The following is a 7,894-nucleotide window of genomic DNA, read 5'->3' on the forward strand; positions in this document are numbered from 1 at the left end:
AAAGTTCTTGCCTAATACCGTCAAAACTGGCCTTTCTCCAATTTAGAACTTCAACTTTTAGATCTGGTCTATTCTTTTCCATCACTATTTTAAAACGAATAGAATTATGGTCGCTGGCCTCAAAGTGCTCCCCCAATGACACCTCAGTCACCTGCCCTGCCTTATTTCCCAAGAGTAGGTCAAGTTTTGCACCTTCTCTAGTAGGTCCATCCACATACTGAATCAGAAAATTGTCTTGTACACACTTAAGAAATTCCTCTCCATCTAAACCTTTAACACTATGGCAGTCCAAGTCGATGTTTGGAAAGTTAAAATCCCTGACCATAATCACTCTATTATTCCTACAGATAGCTGAGATCACCTTACAAGTTTGTTTCTCAATTTCCCCCTGACTATTAGGGGGTCTATAATACAATCCCAATAAGGTGATCATCCCTTTCTTATTTCTCAGTTCCACCCAAATAACTTCCCTGGATATGTTTCCGGGAATATCCTTCCTCAGCGCAACTGTAATGCTATCCCTTATCAAAAATGCCACTCCCCCTCCTCTTTTGCCTCCCTTTCTATCCTTCCTGTAGCATTTGTATCCTGGAACATTAAGCTGCCAGTCCTGCCCATCCCTGAGCCATGTTTCTGTAATTGCTATGATATCCCAGTCCCATGTTCCTAACCATGCCCTGAGTTCACCTGCCTTCCCTGTTAGGCCCCTTGCATTGAAATAAACGCAATTTAATTATTTTGCAGTTGCAAAGATTGTATCTCTTTTGTTTTTCTCTATTTTTGATTGTGGGCAGAATTGGGAAATAAGATTGTTAACACCAGGGGTTACAGAAGGCATTGCTGCACTTGGAAAAAGCAAGTGGCTGAAACTCAATGTCAGTTTTGTTTACACTGCAGCTTTGTGTCAACAGTGGAGGAGACTGTTTGTAGAAGGGCTGGCCCTGGAGATTATTGTACAAGATCAGATTGGGCTGGCCATAAGTCACGATTGAGGTCCCAGGAATGAAAAGCTTAACATATGAGGAATGTTTGAGGACTCTGAGTTTATATTTGATTGAGTTTAAAAGGATGAAGGGGGGGTCTAATTGAAACTTACAGAATGGCCTGGACAGAGTCGATGTTGGGAAGATGTTTCCATTACTAGGAGAGACTAGGTCCAGAGAGTACAGCCTTAAAGTAAAAAGAAGACCCTTTAGAATGGGGATAAGGAGAAACTTCTTCAGCCAGAGAGTGGTGCCACAGCTGTGGAGGCCAGGTCATTGATCATACTTAAAACTGAGATAGATAGGTTCTTGATTGTCAAGAGGACCAAGGGTTACGGGGAGATGATGGGAGAATGGGGATAAGAAGCCTTTCAGCCATGATTGAATAGCAGAGGAAACTCAACGGGCTGAATGGCCTAATTTCTGTTCCTATGTCTTATGGTCTCATGATTGGTTTGTGAAGTAGTGGCTGCAAAAGACCATCAGCCTGAAAACATCTAACTGATTGGCTCCTGGGTAGCTAAACAGCTTGTGGGTGTTAACAATGCTGGCAGAAGCCTTTGGACTGCCTTGAGGAACAGATGATCTGTCTTTCTTTTCAGGAACAAAACCAAAGTCTGAAGAAAATTAATTCAATTTCCCTCACCTGTTGCTTTAACTAGTACCTAAGAGATTTTGCAGTTAATGTACCAACCATCCTGTGCCTCCTACAAAGAAGTGAAAAGAATCTGGAACAGTGGGATTGGAAAACAAGTAATCCCATCAATCATAAACAGATCATCTCATTGAACCCTGTGATGGGGGCCATTGAACTGCTTTCCCCTGATTTTCCCTCCACTTGGGATACCAATTTTTATCTTTGTGTACTTTTCTTAAAAGCATCTTTGGAGGCAGGGGCTGGGATGGGATGGGGGTGAGAGTTTGATAAATAGAGCCATATGTTAGTAGTTCATAGTTATTAACGATGTTTGAGAAGCTTTGTAATTCAGGTTGATGATAAGTTGTAAGTTAGCTTGCTGAGCTTGAAGGTTTGTTTTCAAATCTTTCATCACCATAATCAGGTAACGTCATCAGTGAGAGTCTCTGGTGAAGTGCTGGTGGTATGTCCTGCCTCTCTATTTATAGATCTTGGTTTCTTAAGGTGGGTGATGTCATTTCCGGTTCTATTTTTTAAGGGAAGGTAGATAGGATCTAAGTTCATGTATTTATTGATGGAGTTCTGGTTAGAATGCCACACCTGTAAGAATTCTCATGCGTGTCTTTGTTTCACCTGTCTTAGGATGTGTGTGTTGTCCCAGTCAAAGTAGTGTCCTCCTTTGTCTGTATGTATGGAAACGTGTGAGAGTGGGTCATGTCTTTTGGTGGCCAGTTGGTGTTCAGGTATCCTGGTGGCAAGTTTCAAAATAGAATAATACAGCGCAGTACAGGCCCTTCAGCCCTCGATGTTGCTCCACCTCTGGAACCAATCTAAAGCCCATTTAACCTACACTATTCCACTTTCATCCATATGCCTATCCAATGCCCATTTAAATGCCCTTAATGTCGGCGAGTGTGCTACTGTTGCAGGCAGGTTGTTCCACACCCCTACTACTCTCTGAGTAAAGAAGCTACCTCTGATATCTGTCCTAAATCTATCACCCCTCAATTTAAAGCTATGTCCCCTTGTGTTAGCCTTCACCATCCAAGGAAAAAGGCTCTCACTGTCCGCCCTATCTAACCCTCTCATTGTCTTAAACGTCTTGATTAAGTCACCTCTCAACCTTCTTCTCTTCAATGAAAACAGCTTCAGTTCCTTTAGCCTTTCCTCATAAGACCTTCCCTCCATACCAGGCAACATCCTAGTAAACCTCATCTGAATCCTTTCCAAAGCTTCCACATCCTTCCTATAATGCAGTGACCAGAACTGTATGCAATACTCCAGGTGCGGTCTTACCAGTGTCTTGCACAGCTGAAACATGACCTCATGGCTCTGAAACTCAATCCCCCTACCAATAAACACCATTATAGCATATACCTTCTTAATAACCCTATCAACCTGGGTGGCAACTTTCAGGGATTTATGCATCTGGACACCGAGATCACTCTGTTCATCTACACTGCCAAGAATTTTACAATTAGCCCAGTACTCTGCATTCCTGTTACTGCACATTCCTGGCCTGCACATCTTTGGACTGTGCGAGGAAACCAGAGTGCCCAGAGCAAACCCACACAGACACGGGGAGAATGTGCAAACTCCACACAGGCAGTCACCCGAGGCAGGAATCGAACTCAGGACTCTGGCACTGTGATGCTAACTACTGAGCCATGTGTCTATGATCCTATCTGTCAACAACTTCTCGTGTCCCCTCCTGGCTCTTCTTAGCTCTCTGTTTAGATCTTTTCTGGCTAACCTATAACTCTCAAGCCCCCTAACTGAGCCTTCACACCACATCTTTACATAAGCCTTCTTCTTCCTCTTGACAAGAACTTCAACTTCTTTAGTAAACCATGGCTCCCTCTCTCGACAACTACCTCCCTGCCTGATAGGTATATACTTATCAACGACCTGCAGTAGCTGTTCCTTGAATAAGTTCCACATTTCAAGAGTGTCCATCCCTTGCAGTTTTCTTCCCCAACCTATGCATCCTAAATCCTGCCTAATCGCATCATAATTGCCTTTCCCCCAGTTATACCTCTTTCCCTGCGGTATATGCCTATCCCTGCCCATTGTTATTGTAAACATAACCAAATTATGGTCACCATCACCAAATTTCTCACCTACCTCCAAATCTAACACCTGGTTGGGTTCATTCCCCAGTACCAAAGCCAATATGGCATCGCCCCTTGTTGGCCTGTCTACCTACTGTGTCAGAAAAACCCCCTGCACATATTGAACAAAAACTGACCCATCTAAACTACTTGACCTATCGTATTCCCAGTCAATATTGGGGACGTTAAAGTCCCCCATAGCAACTACCCTGTTACTCTCGCTCCTACCCAGAATCAACTTTGCTATCCTTTCCTCTACATCCCTGGAACTATTTGGAGGCCTATAGAAAACTCCCAATAGGTTGACCTCTCCTTTCCTGTTTCTATCCTCAGCTCAAACTACCTCAGTGGATGAGTCCTCAAACGTTATATCAGCTGCTTAATGCTACCCTTGATTAACAATCCCACACCTCCTTCTTCTACCATTTTCTCTGTTCTTACTGAAACATCTAAATCCTGGAATCTGCCACAACCATTCCTGTCCCTGATCTAACCATGTCTCTGAAATGGCCACCAATATCGAAATCCCAGGTACCAACCCATACTACAAGTTCACCTACCTTATTCCGGATGCTCCTGGCATTGAAGTACACACATTCCTAACCAACACCCCTGATTGCCAGTGCCCTCTTGTGACCTTGTAAACCTATCGCTGACCTCACTACCCTCAACCTCCTGTACACTGGAACTACAATTTAGGTTCCCATTCCCCTGCTGCGTTAATTTAAACTCCCGCAAAGAGCATTAGAAAAACTCCCCCCCAGGATATTGGTACCCCTCTGGTTCAGATGAAAGCCATCCTGTTTGTAGAGGTCCCATCTTCCTCAGAAAGAGCTCCAATTATCCAAGAATCGGAAACCCACCCTCCTGCACCATCCCTGCAGCCATGTGCTCAGCTCCGCGCTCTCTCTGTTCATAGCTTCACTAGCACGTGGCACTGGCAACAAACCAGAGAGAACAACTCGGTTTGTTCTAGCTCTAAGCTTCCTCCCTAGCTCCCTGACTTTCTGTCTTAGATCCCCACCTTTCTTCCTCCCTATGTCATTGGTGCCTATGTGGACCATGACTTGGGGCTGCTCCCCGTCCCCCTCAAGGATCCCGAAAACACTATCAGAGACCTCATGAACCCTGGTACCTGAGAGGCAACACACCAACCACAAGTCTCTCTTGTTTCCACAAAACCTCCTATCTGTCCTCCTGATTATAAAGTCCCCAGTGACTAAAGCTCTGCTCCTCTTCCCCATGCTAGTTTGTCTGCTGTAATGTTTTTTGACATTCTTGCATGGCATCTTCTAAATGACGTTAGTTTTTCTGGTGGTATCTAATGGATCTTTTAGGTTCATTAGTCACTGTTTAAGTGTGTTGTTGGGTCTGTGGGCTACCATGATTCCAAGGGGTCTGAGTAGTCTGGAATTAACCCACCCAGACCCATTCCCCTACCCTATATTCACCCCTGACTAATGCACCCAACACTGTGGGTAATTTAGCATGGCCAATTCACCTGGCCTGCACATCTTCAGATTGTGGGAGGAAACTGCAGCACACCCACGCAGACACGGGGAAAATGTGCAAACTCCCCACAGTCGCCTGAGGCGGGGATCGAACCTGGGTCCCTGGTGCTGTGAGGCAGAAGTGCTAACCACTGGGCCAGAATATCTGAATGGTGTGGATTGAGTACAGACACTAAAGTGCCTGTGATTATAGGGAACGTCAATGATCTCTTTAAGAGTTGTAGAATTCCCACAGAGTGGAAAGAGGTCATTTGGCCCATCGAGTGGAGTAAGGTGATTAGCCAAGGCTTTTTCTCCAGCGTACAGAAGTCCAAAACTAGGGGACGTTGGTTTAAGGTGAGAGGGGAAAGATATAAAAGAGACCTAAGGCACAACTTTTTCTGGCAGAGGGTGGTGTATGGAACGAGCTGCCAGAGGAAGTGGTGGAGACTGATATAATTATGACATTTAAAAGGCATCTGGATGTGTACATGAATAGGAAGGGTTTAGAGGGATATGGTCCAAATACTGAACAATGGGATTAAGTCAGATTGGGATATCTGATCGGCACAAATGAGTTGGACCGAAGGGTCTGTTTCTATGCTGTATGACTGAGTCCATAACGATCCTCTAAAGAGTATCCCAACCTATCCCTGTAACCCTTCGTTTCCCATGGATAATCCATCTGGCCTGAACACTGTAGACAATTTAGCATGGCCAATTCACCCAACCTGCATATCTTTGGATTGTGGGAGGAAACCGGAGCACCCGGAGGAAACCCACACAGACACGGGGAAAATGTGCAAACTCCACTCAGACAGTCACCAAAGGGGGAACTTGAATGCTGGGTCCCTGGTGCCATGAGGCAGCAGTGTTAACCACTGAGCCACCGTACCAGTCAAACAGTCTGTGATGCTGATCAGAATGCTAACACTATTCCCAGCATTAACATCCTGTTTTGGATGTCATTGCAGCTCATGAGGTTTGTGCAGAAGAAAACAAAATTTGAGGAATGTGGGTGTACCTTTGAAGATATCATGTGCTGTAATAATGTTCTTTCAGCACTGCTTGACCCATGCCTCATCCTTATGTTGTGGGAGGAAGCTCATGAGTACATATCGCTACATGTGCTCATGAAGGATTGGTCATTGAGGTCAATCAATAAGTGCATTATCATTGTATAACATAGAGAAGGCTGACTCAGTAAACTCTGATTTTTGTATTGTCTGGAGCTGCTTATGCATTTGTGCATTGAGAACAGGAGTTGGGATATCATGTTATAGCTGCACAAAACATCGTTAGGGTCACATTTGGAGTTCTGCGTTCCATTCTGGTCACCCTGCTATAGGAAGGATTTTATTAAACTGGAAAGGGTGAAATCAAGATGGCGGCGGCAGACTGGCCGCATATAGCATGGGCTCCTCAGCCCAGGAGTCTGTTGCTTATCTACTCAGTTGTCTTTACTATTTTCTTTTCCTCTTTTTCTGTTTTTAAGGTCTTTCAGTTAGTATACGTACTATACTATAGATAAGTTCAAATTCACTTACCTTCATTTTGAAGGCTTCAGCCGTGAGCTTCTCCTGAGTGGCTGTTACTTCTGCCGGTCTTTCTGGACATGTTGGTCTCGGCCTGCGGTGCAGTCTCTGTTGGGGCGGTTGTCCCAGTTTGTGATCTTGGTGACCGTCCAGCTTGAATCTAGGTCTTTGTTGAGTGCTTCTGGCTTGGTTTTTCTGATGTCTCACCGTTTTGTTTTGCCCATGGGTGGCGGCCCAGTGATCCGATGGCCCAGCGTTATCTTTTGACTGGTGTTCTTGGCAGCAGTATTTCTTCGAAGGCTTTTGACCTGGGGATGTGGCGTCCCAGCGTTTCAGTTTTTGTCCCGTCATGTTGTTCTCATCATGGACCTGCTATCTTCGAGACCAGTAGCCTTTAAATGGACTTTTTTTAACTTTGTCTTATATTTACTTAATTTTACTTAATGTTGTAACTTGTGCTTTTATCATGACTTCTGTCATTATAGGTGCCATGGTAAGGTGACTTAGAACACTCTTCATTATATTTTTACTGTTAAAATACATATGACAGTAAATTCTAATTCTAATTCTAATAAAGATTTATAAAGAAGTTACTGAGACTGGAGGGTTTAAGAGACTGAATAGATTGGGACATTTTTTCCTGGAGCGCAGAGACCTTATAGAAGTTTATAAAATCATGTGGAGATTAGTTAAGATGAATAACTGAAGTCCTTTCCCAAGGAGAGGAGAGTCCAAAACTGGAGCACATTGGTTTAAGATGAGAGGGGAAAGATTTAAAGGGACTTGAGGGACAACTTCTGCTGCAACTATACAAAACGCTGGTGCGGCCACACTTGAAATATTGTGTATAGTTCTGGTCCCCATATTTTGGGAAGGATGTGGAAGCGTTGGAAAAGGTGCAGAGGAGATTTACCAGGATGTTGCCTGGTCTGGAGGGAAGGTCTTATGAGAGTCTTGAGTCTGTTCTCATTGGAAAGAAGAAGGCTGAGGGGGGATTTAATAGAGACATACAAGATGATCAGAGGATTAGATAGAGTGGACAGAGAAATACTTTTTCCTAGGATGATGACATCAGCTTGTTCGAGGGGGCATAACTACAAATTGAGGGGTGATAGATTTAAGACAGATGTCAGAGGCA

The sequence above is a fragment of the Chiloscyllium plagiosum genome, chromosome 18 (genome assembly GCF_004010195.1).
Source record: "Chiloscyllium plagiosum isolate BGI_BamShark_2017 chromosome 18, ASM401019v2, whole genome shotgun sequence".
NCBI lineage: Eukaryota > Metazoa > Chordata > Chondrichthyes > Orectolobiformes > Hemiscylliidae > Chiloscyllium > Chiloscyllium plagiosum.